The 12,928-nt window shown below is 40.8% G+C and overlaps 1 protein-coding gene and 1 non-coding gene across 3 annotated transcripts in view; one reads left to right on the top strand and one right to left on the bottom strand.

The window, feature by feature from the left end:
* Positions 1 to 12,928, bottom strand: part of LOC128698752 (L-threonine 3-dehydrogenase-like) — a gene marked incomplete at its 3' end in the record, with an annotated part of 60,478 nt that overhangs the window by 31,494 nt on the left and 16,056 nt on the right.
* TRNAN-GUU (transfer RNA asparagine (anticodon GUU)) lies at positions 3,923 to 3,996 on the top strand. Its single transcript has one exon. It is a non-coding gene; the product is annotated as a tRNA-Asn (tRNA).

The following is a 12,928-nucleotide window of genomic DNA, read 5'->3' as shown; positions in this document are numbered from 1 at the left end:
ATATTTTACTTTTAGTAGCTTAACTATTAGAAAAATAATTAACAAAAGAAATTAAACAAAATGGGTATATCAAATGCATGAAAATTAATGACAATAAGAAAACAAGCAAAAGGAATAAAAGAGTGAATCAAATACGTATGTGGAAAATTGCATTTATCTGAATGTAACTAATTATGTACATAACAGTAAATGATAACAAAGATAATTATTATTTATCAATGTTACATAGACAAGTAGGAATTTGGGACACCTAGGTCGCAAAAAATGTCCCCCTTCGATACCTACCACTGTTATAACCACAAGTTGCTCTGGACCTATTAATTAAATGAAATGTACATACACCAGGAATACTGGTAAATATATAAATTTGTGGACTGTATATTAAAAAATGATTATATATAAATTCACATATACATAACAGAAGGAAAATATATCTTAATATCACTCACCAATTTGACTGGATATTAAGTTGTATCATACTCAGAAAAACCTCACTAACTAAATTTATGAAAACACTGGCCAGAACTATACACAAATCTAGAGAGCTTATCTGAGGTTCATGGAGCTGTCTTGTCCAGTCGTCTGATATCTCAAGTTATGCAGGAATGCACATTCAACAATTTCGCCTCCTATTTGAGAGGTGTCAATCCAATTTTAACCTCTAGAGCACGAAAAATTCTTCCCATTATATTAACGTTCTATCCAATTCAAAACCAAGATGGCGAGTGTCTCGTCTGCGCAGACGCAGGCTTTCCGTTTTCTATGACAAATATTATTAAATACAGTATGGCCATCTATTTACATATAAATACTGAATTTCTGGAAAATATTTCCCACACCTCCATTTCCTCCCAAAACTCTTCTTAAATCACAACCAAAGCTTCGTCCTGAAGCCAAACATGATGCCTTAAGCTGTATTGATAACTTAGTCACACACAACACTTTCACAAATTATTTACGTTGATGGTTCTGTTCACCAGTCCACTGGTGCAGCTGGTAGTGCTGCTGTTGTCACACACAGTGATGGCTCTCATAAAAAAACTGGAGCACGCATCAATAACTGTGCCTCTACCCTTCAAACAGAACTGTTTGCCATACTCCTTGCACTCAAATGCGTCCATGTATCTAAGGTTGACACTTCAATTGTAACTGATTCTCTGTCATCCATAAATGCTCTCAACTCATTAAGTATAAATTGTGGCATGCTTGTGTCAGAAGCCAGACATAGGTATGGTAAGATTGTGGACAGTGGAGTCAGAGTGCACATGCTCTGGATTCCATCTCACATTGGTCTTCAGATGCACGATAGAACTGATAAATTGGCTAAGCTGTATGCTTTCAAAAAGGGGGTAGATTACAATCTTGGGTTGTCAGTTAGCAGTTTGAGAACAATAATACGAAAAGAACTTCAAATGAACTTTATTGACTTAAGACTTAGGGAGACTGACACAAGTCAGTCCATCTATCATCATTCCATCATGCATGACGAGCCACATGTCTATGGTGCATCCAACAAGATAAGCGGACTCTTGGATGTCACTACCGCCCGGCTCCGGCTGGGTTACAAGTATCTATGGCAGGTTAAATCACCACCACCAGATGTAGACCAAACGAAATGTAAACTTTGCAAGATGGACTATTGTCACACCTTGCGTCATTATGTACTGGAGTGTGATCAAATTAATGAATTTAGAAACAACTCACTCGGAAATGTTCAAGAAATGGCAAAGTATTTTATCCACAGTGGTATATTACAGACCATTCTGAAGAAATACCCTGACCTTGCTAGCTGTAAATAATGCATTACCATGTGTGTGTGTGTGTGTGTGTGTGTGTGTGTGTGTATATGACTCACTTAATATTTGTATTTATAACTCATTACAATTGTGACCAGGTGTGGACGTATCAGTGGCTCATTACTTTGTAATTTGTTCATGACTGTAACCATGTATAGGAGTGAGGCTGATTCATTACCTTTGTAACTTGCCATGATTGTGACCAGATCTACCTGGAGTTCATTACCTTTGTAACTTGTTCAGCTATCATAACTTTGGGGTCCAGTCCCTGGACCCATTATGTACCTTTGTAATCTTTTGACTACCGCCCACAGGATGGGTATGGGGTGCATAATAAAGATATTAAACTAACTCCCACACCAAGACTGTAATTATAGTATTGACCCCACCCCTCTGTTGCAGCCCCCACCCTCTCTTGACTTCTGCTGATTCTCGCATTTTTGTATTGCACTGAAATATATCCTCAGAGTGAAAAGTCTCCTCGGTAAATATCCTAGTAGTATTATCTAAGTCTTATTTCACAATTTTTATGTGGGTTCATCTCTTACCCCATCACCTGCAACTCTGTGGTTCAAATTAATCTAGACTACGATCCTCAACACTTGCTCCTTGGGTGAGGAAATGATTATTTATCCTTTGCTGTCTTCTATATATAATTCTGCGAGGCTGATGGACTGATTACCTCATCTACAGTTTTCCATTTATGTCCCTGTATTAATATTGATAATGCCACCAGATGGTGAAACATCTATAAAGTAAATATACCCAGATGTTGTCAGTATTATATGTCATTTGATAAATTACACCTCGTACCTTCACCTGCTCTAACACTCGCCCATCCTGGTTCTTCAGTATTAATTAACAAACCTCAACCCTTGACTCATCCCTATCCCAAACCAGCTATTTCATAACACACTAACCACATCCATTCCTGACTTTATCTATTATAAATAATTCATAACCACTTAAACCTGTCTAAATTCAATCATACCATGCTAAAATAAATGGGTAGTATAATTCAAAATCACCTATAAACTTGTTTTTGTGACCGATTTCAGGTCTGCATAACTCATTACGAAAGTAATCATAAACCTGTAAATAGTTCATTATCACCATAATTTGCCCAGCAAAGAGAATGGGGTTCAGGTGTTGGGTTACGTTTGGAAGATCATTGATGTATATGAGGAAGATTATTATTATAATCAAAAAGAAGCGCTAAGCCACAAGGACTATACAGCTATATGAGGAAGAGCAGGGGACCAAGGACACTTCCCTGCGGAACTCCAGTATCAAGTGGCCGTGTTGTTGATGCTGTGTCTTTAATGGTGACATACTCATACCTATTAGTAAGGTAAGATTTGAAATATGCAAGCGCATGGCCTCTTGTACCATAATGGTCAAGTTTGTGGAGTAGGATGCCGTGATCTACTGTCAAAAGCTTTTCTTAGGTCAATAAAAATTCCTAGTGGATATTCCTTATTTTCCAATGCTGTGTAAAGCAGATCTAGCATTTTTATAATTGCATCATTAGTGCTTTTATTTTTCCTGAATCCAAATTGGCAGGGGTTGAGTATGTTTTGTGCCGTTATAAATGAATATAGTCTCCTGTGCACGAGTTTCTCAAAGATTTTGGTGTCCTGCCATAGGAGGATTTTATGTTTCTTGGTAAGCTGTCAGGTCTCCACAGTAGGGACGGTTGTATCGATCTTGAACATAGACTGACTGGTTGTACACATTCTTCTATATCCTCAGGGAGGAGACCCATAGCCTCAAAGATAAAAAGGGCTTCATGGAAAAATGCTAAGATTTCTCCTTGATACTGAATATTCTACTTTTCTTAACCATCATCTCATTTTACACTATCATGCAAAATGGCACACAAGTTTAAGGATTCAGTGATGGTACAAGGTTATTACAATTAATACACTTTTAAATATGCTTAGTTAATCTTAAGTTAATTTTAAGCCAGCCCGTAATGCTATGCATATAAGTGGCTTTGGCATGCTGCTCTTACCTGTATTTTTTGTACCTCTGTTTGTATGCTAAATTTCTAAATAAATAAATAAATATGCATAATACTTATAAGATAATTAACTTTACGTAGCTTCAGACATCATGAAAAGTATGCCTCCGTGGCACAATTGGTTAGCGCGTTCGGCTGTTAACCGAAAGGTTGGTGGTTCGAGCCCACCCGGGGGCGCTAGTTTTCCGATGTTACACTTGACCATTAATTTGTTTCAAGCAGTCCGGAACCATGATCATGTTACGATTATGGAAAATAATGTTCCAGGAAATACTGAAACGTCTTTCCAATTGTTTCAAATATATTCATTAGCTGTGAATTTTTAATAATAATGTTCCAGTCAATGTATTGTTCCAGCCCCAGTATTCTTTTAGCCACGGTATTGTTCCAAAGCAGTTCCAGTCAGTGCATTGTTCTAGCCCCGGTATTGCCTTACCCTCTGTATTGTTTCAATCACAGAATAGTTCCAGCCAAGATAGTGAAACAGATGGCAGAAAATGTAAAATTAACCCAGTGAAGAATATGAGTGTTATGAGGACAATAAGAGAACACTATCGACATCCGTGTTCCCAGACTATTAACATCTTACCAGACGATAACAGAAGAACAGCCAAAATAATTATAAAAACCTTCAAGAGGAAACCTGGCAAGTACTTTCTCCAAGTGCCATATCAACCAAATTGTTATGGATATTTGGGCCAGGAAGACGCCAAACAACGTGGTTGATCAGGCAGCCACAAAAGCCTAGCCCAGGGCTGGGCTGAGGGAGAAGGAAAATTCTCTGAATCCGTCAGAGGTATAGCGAAGATGTCATAGGAACAGAACTGAGACAAATAAAGAGTAATACGATACTGACAGTAATGTATCGAAAAACAGTAATCTTGAAATGTTTAGCAAGTCTGTTATGTTTAAAGCATGTGGTTACACAATGAATAATACTTTGTACTTCGTATCTTGGATCGCCTCATAATCCAGTACAGGTCCAGTACAAACAAACCATACAGGAAATCTGAAACCACTATAATGTCAATAACAGGGTGTCTGAAAAGTTAACCAATTATGTAACAGTATCGCCTAGTAAATGATCTGGAGTTTACCTGGAAAGAGTTCCGGGGGTCAACGCCCCCGCGGCCCGGTCTGTGACCAGGCCTCCTGGTGGATCAGAGCCTGATCAACCAGGCTGTTGCTGCTGGCTGCACGCAAACCAACGTACGAGCCACAGCCCGGCTGATCAGGAACTGACTTTAGGTGCTTGTCCAGTGCCAGCTTGAAGACTGCCAGGGGTCTGTTGGTAATCCCCCTTATGTGTGCTGGGAGGCAGTTGAACAGTCTCGGGCCCCTGACACTTATTGTATGGTCTCTTAACGTGCTAGTGACACCCCTGCTTTTCATTGGGGGGATGGTGCATCGTCTGCCAAGTCTTTTGCTTTCGTAGTGAGTGATTTTCTTGTGCAAGTTCGGTACTAGTCCCTCTAGGATTTTCCAGGTGTATATAATCGTGTATCTCTCCCTCCTGCGTTCCAGGGAATACAGGTTTAGGAACCTCAAGCGCTCCCAGTAATTGAGGTGTTTTATCTCCGTTATTCGCGCCGTGAAAGTTCTCAATGGAATGCTAGGAATTTTATGAGCATTAGATAACGTGGTACATTCAGATGAAAAGGAAACGGGTTTTTTTAGGCAAAAGACAAAAAACTATCCGTTCTACCAGATATTTATAACCTTAGTTTAAGGGCAATTAATTTGAATTATTATTATTATTATTATTGTAGCAGAGCGCTTTGGGAATCAAGAGGAAATTAGATTTGATCCGTCTTACTAAGGGAATTCTTTCTGATGCTGGAAACTGAAAAAAAAAATGGATCTTTAAAAGGTTTGATTTAAAAAGGCCAAGTCCGCCTGTATTGGCAAGGCTGCTACAGGCCGCCCACTCACGGGCGCGATCCCACTACTGCTCGACACGGGTGCTTTTGGCTGCTGGGTTTCCCCCCTGGCCCGGTTCACACCTCCTTAGACAACCTGGACACCCTCGACTTCCCAAGAGTGGCCATATTGATGCCAAGCTTAATGCGGACGCCCACTCAACATGGGGAGTCCTGCACCAGTGATCCTCACCTCAAGCCGTCCACTGGCCTAGGCTTCCGAGTCGCCGGATTACAAGGTTGCGCCACCAACCCCAGCCGATGATACAACCTTCGGAAATTTATTTAATGAACTACAAGTAATCAGAGAAGTATAAAACGAGGAAAAGCCAAGTGATACATGTGTAAGTGTATTTAGGCACAAGTACAATTATCATTGTATAATTATTTTTGTAATAAAAAAAGCGCTAAATCTACAAGGGTCATAGACATTGTGGAAAATATTTTAATCTTCCGAAGCTACAGTGCCTAATAGGTGTTTAATGTGTCTATATGGGTCAAAAATGTATTTCAAAATGGACTAGAACCAACAGGGAAGCTCTGCGCCTGCGCTGATGGGCAGGGAGAGGTCGAGACGGGGCATCAGGGAGCGGGAGTGTTTGGAATGGAGTTAAGAGGCTGTGAAAACATGGGACCAGGAAATTGGCGGCCACGGCGGCCTAAGGATTATTATAGGCCTCACTTCATAATAGGAAGTGTCGTAACTGTTCCTGGTAAAGAGTGAGGGAATGTGATTTACGGGACCACCGTAATAAAGTGGTAAAATTAGTAAATAATGGTGGGACCGGTGGTGACTGGTGCACCGCCATGGAGTGTGTCCAGGGGAAAATACCCGTGATTTAATCCTCACTCATCGGTCTCAGATCTTAATGGAGTGACCTCTAATGTGTATAATAATTATGAGACATTAAATCGTCTTGTGAATTAACGTAATCGCTGATAATAACACTAAGTTAAGAGAATGTGTGAAGTGAAATAAGTCGCCTTACTCCCAATGAACACGTTAGACCTCGTGGTTCCTGTCCCGAGGTTAGTGAAGTTTTTATGGAGTCCCGACTTCTAAACCGAGACAAACCAACGGATACCTCGTCCTGCTGGAATAAGAACCGTGTGGGTGTAGCAGGACATCGAAATGAGATAGTGAATGGAGGAAATAAGGAGCATCAATCACCCACAGTTAAGTAACCCTTCTAGTTATGGCAGACTGTTACTGGCCAGTTAGGTATGTTGTAATTGGATAGGTTATGGGTGATCCAGCTACATCAAGTGACCACCAGAGATTATCTGGTAAGTGGTGGGATTATGTACAAGTGTTTTTCCTTGATGGATATATCCATGTGTAACGTATATCCCCCTTCATTCAGTTAAACTAATATAATCTATACAGTCCACAATTAATTAGTAGCGCCGTACTTGTGGGTGCTGTCCAATTTATACTGGACTCGGATAAATATGGATAAGATTGTGAGGTCGAAGGGACCACCTGCAGTGACAAGGGGTGGTTAAGTTTTCTCACGTCTACACGGGGTGACTACGGTAAACAATATGGTTGTTGTCTCCCAATGAGATTACTCTTATGCATGTGATGTTGAGGTACATACAGGTAACCCCTATAAAATTTTCCATAGACATACTACAAATTACCTAAGCCAAACAAGTCAAATGGTCCTGTTCCAGCTCTGGTATTGTACCAGCCACAATACTGTCCCCGACAATGTATTATTCCAGCCACAGAACTGTTCCAGCCATAAGATTTTTACGGATTTTTAACTCCCAAGGGTTTGCCACCCAGGATAACCCAAGAAACGCAGTGCGTCATGGAGGGACTATTATCTTATTTCCATTGCGGACCTCAATCTTGTCCCCCTAGGATGCGACCCACACGAGTCGACTAACACCCAGGTACCTACTTGCTTGTTAGGTGAACAGGTCAGCAGGTGTAAGGAAACACGCCCAATGTCTCCACCCTTGGCGGGGATCGAACCATGAAGACAGCGTAAAAAATAAATGGAGCAGAACATCAGAACAATTAGCCTACTCTTGTGGGTGGCGTCCTTGGGGAGGGGGGTAGTATACCTCAGAGGCTTAGATAAAGCTGGGCTTTGAAATGAGGTGAGGTAAGATAGCAGATCTTAACCTGTAAAATTTATGTATGAACAACCCCAAAAAAAAAAAGTCTGGTAACTACTACCTCTAGTGATTTGTTATTAGTGCTTTTTTTTTTTTCAACTAGTTAGTATTAATGGAAAAAAAAATAACTGATTTAAAAAGGCCAAGTCCGCCTGTATTGGCAAGGCTGCTACAGGCCGCCCACTCACGGGCGCAATCCCACTACTGCTCGACACGGGTGCTTTTGGCTGCTGGGTTTCCCCCCTGGCCCGGTTCACACCTCCTTAGACAACCTGGACACCCTCGACTTCCCAAGAGTGGCCATATTGATGCCAAGCTTAATGCGGACGCCCACTCAACATGGGGAGTCCTGCACCAGTGATCCTCACCTCAAGCCGTCCACTGGCCTAGGCTTCCGAGTCGCCGGATTACAAGGTTGCGCCACCAACCCCAGCCGACGATTCAACCTTCGGAAATTTATTTAATGAACTACAAGTAATCAGAGAAGTATAAAACGAGGAAAAGCCAAGTGATACATGTGTAAGTGTATTTAGGCACAAGTACCATTATCATTGTATAATTATTTTTGTAATAAAAAAAGCGCTAAATCTACAAGGGTCATAGACATACTACAAATTACCTAAGATAAGCCAAACAAGTCAAATAGTCCTGTTCCAGCTCTGGTATTGTACCAGCCACAAAACTGTCCCCGACAATGTATTATTGCAGCCGCAGAACTGTTCCAGCCATAAGATTTTTTCGGATTTTTAACTCCCAATGGTTTGCCACCCAGGATAACCCAAGAATCGCAGTGCGTCATGGAGGGCTCTGATGGTTAACGCTCTCGCTTCACACGGCGAGGGCCTGGGTTCGATTCCCAGCCAGAGTAGGAACATTGGACGTTTCTTTCCACCTGTTGTCTATGTTCCCCATCAGTAAAATGGGTACCTGGGTGTTAGTCGACTGGTGTGGGTCGCATTCTGGGACACTGACCTAATTTGCCCGAAATGCGGAGCATAACAAGGGACTTTATATATAGTAGTATGTCATTGTTATCAGCTAAGACTGTATACCCTGTACATGTACTTGTAGTAAAATAAAGATATTATTATTATTTCCATTGCAGTCCTCAATCTTGTCCCCCCAGGATGCGACCCACACGAGTCGACTAACACCCAGGTACCTACTTGCTTGTTAGGTGAACAGGTCAGCATGTGTAAGGAAACACGCCCAATGTCTCCACCCTTGCTGGGGATCGAACCATGAAGACAGCGTAAAAAGTAAAAGGTGCAGAACATCAGAATAATTTCTTAGGTATTAGCCTACTGTTGTGGGTGGCATCCTGGGGGGGGGGTAGTATACCTCAGAGATTAAGATAAGATAAGATAAGATTTCGTTCGGATTTTTAACCCCGGAGGGTTAGCCACCCAGGATAACCCAAGAAAGTCAGTGCGTCATCGAGGACTGTCTAACTTATTTCCATTGGGGTCCTTAATCTTGTCCCCCAGGATGCGACCCACACCAGTCGACTAACACCCAGGTACCTATTTGCTGCTAGGTGAACAGGACAAGAGGTGTAAGGAAACGTGTCGAATGTTTCCACCCGCCGGGAATCGAACCCGGGCCCTCCGTGTGTGAAGCGGGAGCTTTAGCCACCAGGCCACCGGGCCACCAAGAGGCTTAGATAAAGCTGGGCTTTGAAATGAGGTGAGGTAGGATAACAGATCTTAACCTGTAAAATTTATGTATGAACAAATAAAAAATGGTCTGGTAACTACTGCCTCCAGTGATTTTTTTTTTTATTTGTGGTGTTTTATTTTATTTTTTTTGAACTAGTTACTGTTAATAATGGAAAAAATAAGTTTGATTTAAAAAGACCAAGTCCGCCTGTATTGGCAAGGCTGCTACAGGCCGCCCACTCACGGGCGCGATCCCACTACTGCTCGACACGGGTGCTTTTGGCTGCTGGGTTTCCCCCCTGGCCCGGTTCACACCTCCTTAGACAACCTGGACACCCTCGACTTCCCAAGAGTGGCCATATTGATGCCAAGCTTAATGCGGACGCCCACTCAACATGGGGAGTCCTGCACCAGTGATCCTCACCTCAAGCCGTCCACTGGCCTAGGCTTCCGAGTCGCCGGATTACAAGGTTGCGCCACCAACCCCAGCCGATGTTATAATCTTCAGAAATTTATTTAAGGTTTTGAGGATGACAGTGTGTTAAAGCGTGGCTTTTTTTTTTCCCCCTCATTAGCCATGTATATAGCGGTAACACGGCTCTTACATAAATTTTAACTTTGACTATATAACAAATTATGTAGAATTTTACCTATTAAATTCAAATAACTATATTCATAGGTAAAATTCTACATAGTTTACAATATAAAAATCATGGTAAAAGCTTAAAATTATATATGTGTGAACTATTATAAAAAAACATTCTCACCAAGTTAATGTTTCGAAGTTAGTGTAACTAATTATGAAAAGTACAGTAGTGCATATTAGATTAAAAAAAAAAAAAACTAACCATTCACAGTAACTTTTTTTTTTTTTTTGCCTAAGGTTCCAAAATAATGTTTAATTCCATCAGAATCACAATGTTTGGCTGTTGAGTTATTCTAGGTCAAATTTGCATAATTTCCCACTAGTGAATGACTATACTGATGTATTTGGGAAGCGTGCTGGGCCCATAACCCAAAAGAGGTCCTCGGATGGAAACCACGCTCTGGAACGGAATATTTACGAGTACCCAAATGAAAGTCTGCTGATCATCTCTATTTAATGTTCATGTAAGTAACTCAGCTCACTTGATTTCTATTGTACCTCTTTTTACTGCAAGTTATTTTCACGCAGTTAAATTACTTAACTGTATTAATTTTTAGGTTATAATCTTGACTGATTTCTACTGCATCTTACATCAATGCTTTAAATAGTAAGATATTACAAAGACCCCAACAGAAATAAGTCACTTAATCTGACTATTTTGGGTTAACCTAGATAATTTACTCATATGTTACTATGTATAATTATATTTGTGTGAACCTGCACCTAAATAAACTTACTTAATCCTGAGGGACAAGATTGAATACCCCAGTGGAAATAAGAGTCTTCGATGACTCCCTGAGTTTATTGGGTGGCTAACCCTCCTCAGGTTAAAAACCCGAACACAATCTTATAGTATCTTATTCCAGGATACTGGGAATAGGTTCAGAAACTTTGGTCATAAAGCACCTGCACACACCAGTAGTTCCTGGAAGCTTGTTCTTGATATTATACACAAGCATTCAAAATCTGAATTCGATCAGATGAGGGGTTCTCGAGTTATGAGCAAAATAAAATATGAAAGTCAGTGCGTCATCGAGGGACTGACTTATTTCCATTGGGGTCCTCAATCTTGTCCCCCAGGATGCGACCCACACCAGTCGATTAACATCCAGGTACCAATTTGTTAGGCGAACAGGACAACAGGTGTGTGAGGCGAGAATTTTTTTAAATATGTAATTAATCTAAACAGCGATTATACATAAGGTTTACAAATGGAAATAAATTACTTTGACTTTGTTGGGTTATCCTAGGAAAGATACACATATGTATAATTACTTGTGTGGACCTGTACCTAAATAAACTTCCAGAGTAAGAAGCAAATGTATCAACTACCTTGAGTGGCTGCTTCTGGCCATCCACTAACAGTGCTTTATTATTCCGCAAATATATATATGTCGTTGTGGAAATTAATTTCCGAAGCTATAGTGCCTAATAAGTGTTTAAGGTGTTGATTTGGGTCAAAATGTATTTGTATTTTGAATAGAACCAACCGGGTTCGCCCTGCGCCTGTGCGGATGTGCGGGGGGGGGGGGGGACAGGTCGACTCAGGGCAGGGGTTGGCGGCAGTTTTTTGAATGTAGTGAGGAGGCTGTGAAAACATGGGATCAGGAAATTGGCGTTCACGGCGGCCTAAGGAGTAATATAGGCCTCACTTCCTAATAGGAAGTGTCGTAACTGTTCCTGGTGAAGAGTGAGGGAACGTGATTTACGTGACCACCGTAATAAAGTGGTAAAATGAGTGGATAATAGTAGGACCGGGGGTGACGGGTGCGCCGCCATGGAATGTGTCCAGGGAAAATTACCCGTGAGTTAATCCTCACTCATCGGTCTCAGATCTTAATGGAGTGACCTCTAATGTGTATAATAATTATGAGACATTAAATCGTCTTGTGAATTGTAATGTAATCAGTGATAATAACACTAAGTTAAGGAATCGTTGAAGCGATATGAGCTGCCATTCCCAGAGTGTGTGTGCACATGTTTACCTCGTTGTTCCTGTCTCGAGGATAGTGAAGTTTTTATGGAATCACGACTTCTAAACCGGGACAAACCAACGGATACCTCGTCCTGCTGGAATAAGAACCGTGTCGGTGTAGCAGGACATCGAAATGAGATGGTGAATGGAGGAAATAATGAGCATCAATCACCCACAGTTAAGTAACCCTTCTAGTTATAGCAGACTGATACTGGTCAGTTAGATATGTTGTAATTGGAGAGGTTATGAGTGATCCAGCTACATCAAGTGACCACCAGAGAATATCTGGTAAGTGGTGGGATTATGTACAAGTCCACAATTAATTAGTAGCACCGTACTTGGGGGTGCTATCCAATTTATACTGATCTCGGATAGATATGGATAAGACTGTGAGGGTCGAGGGGGCCACCTGCAGTGACCAGAAGTGGTTAAGTTTTCTCACGTCTACACGGGGTGACTGCGGTAAACAATATAGTTGTTGTCTCTCAATGAGATTACTCGTATGTATGTAATGTTGAGGTACGTACAGGTAACACCCCTAGTAAATTTTCCATAGTCGTGCCGAATATGTAAAACTGGTCAATTAGGAAGAACTCATTTAAAATTAAGTCCTTTCTGAAATTTTCTCTTATACGTTTAAAGATATATTTTTTTCATTAATGTTAATGTAAAAAATTTTAATTTTGCACCAAAAGAATCTTAGAAAACTTACCTAACCTTATTATAACAAGAGCAATTTATTTTAGCCTAACCCAACTAAATATATTTTAAGTGCGTTTAC

This window comes from Cherax quadricarinatus, chromosome 59 (genome assembly GCF_038502225.1).
Source record: "Cherax quadricarinatus isolate ZL_2023a chromosome 59, ASM3850222v1, whole genome shotgun sequence".
NCBI classification, from domain to species: domain Eukaryota; kingdom Metazoa; phylum Arthropoda; class Malacostraca; order Decapoda; family Parastacidae; genus Cherax; species Cherax quadricarinatus.
The sequence above is the reverse complement of the archived record's forward strand: the minus strand, read 5'-3'. Positions and strand labels throughout refer to the sequence as shown.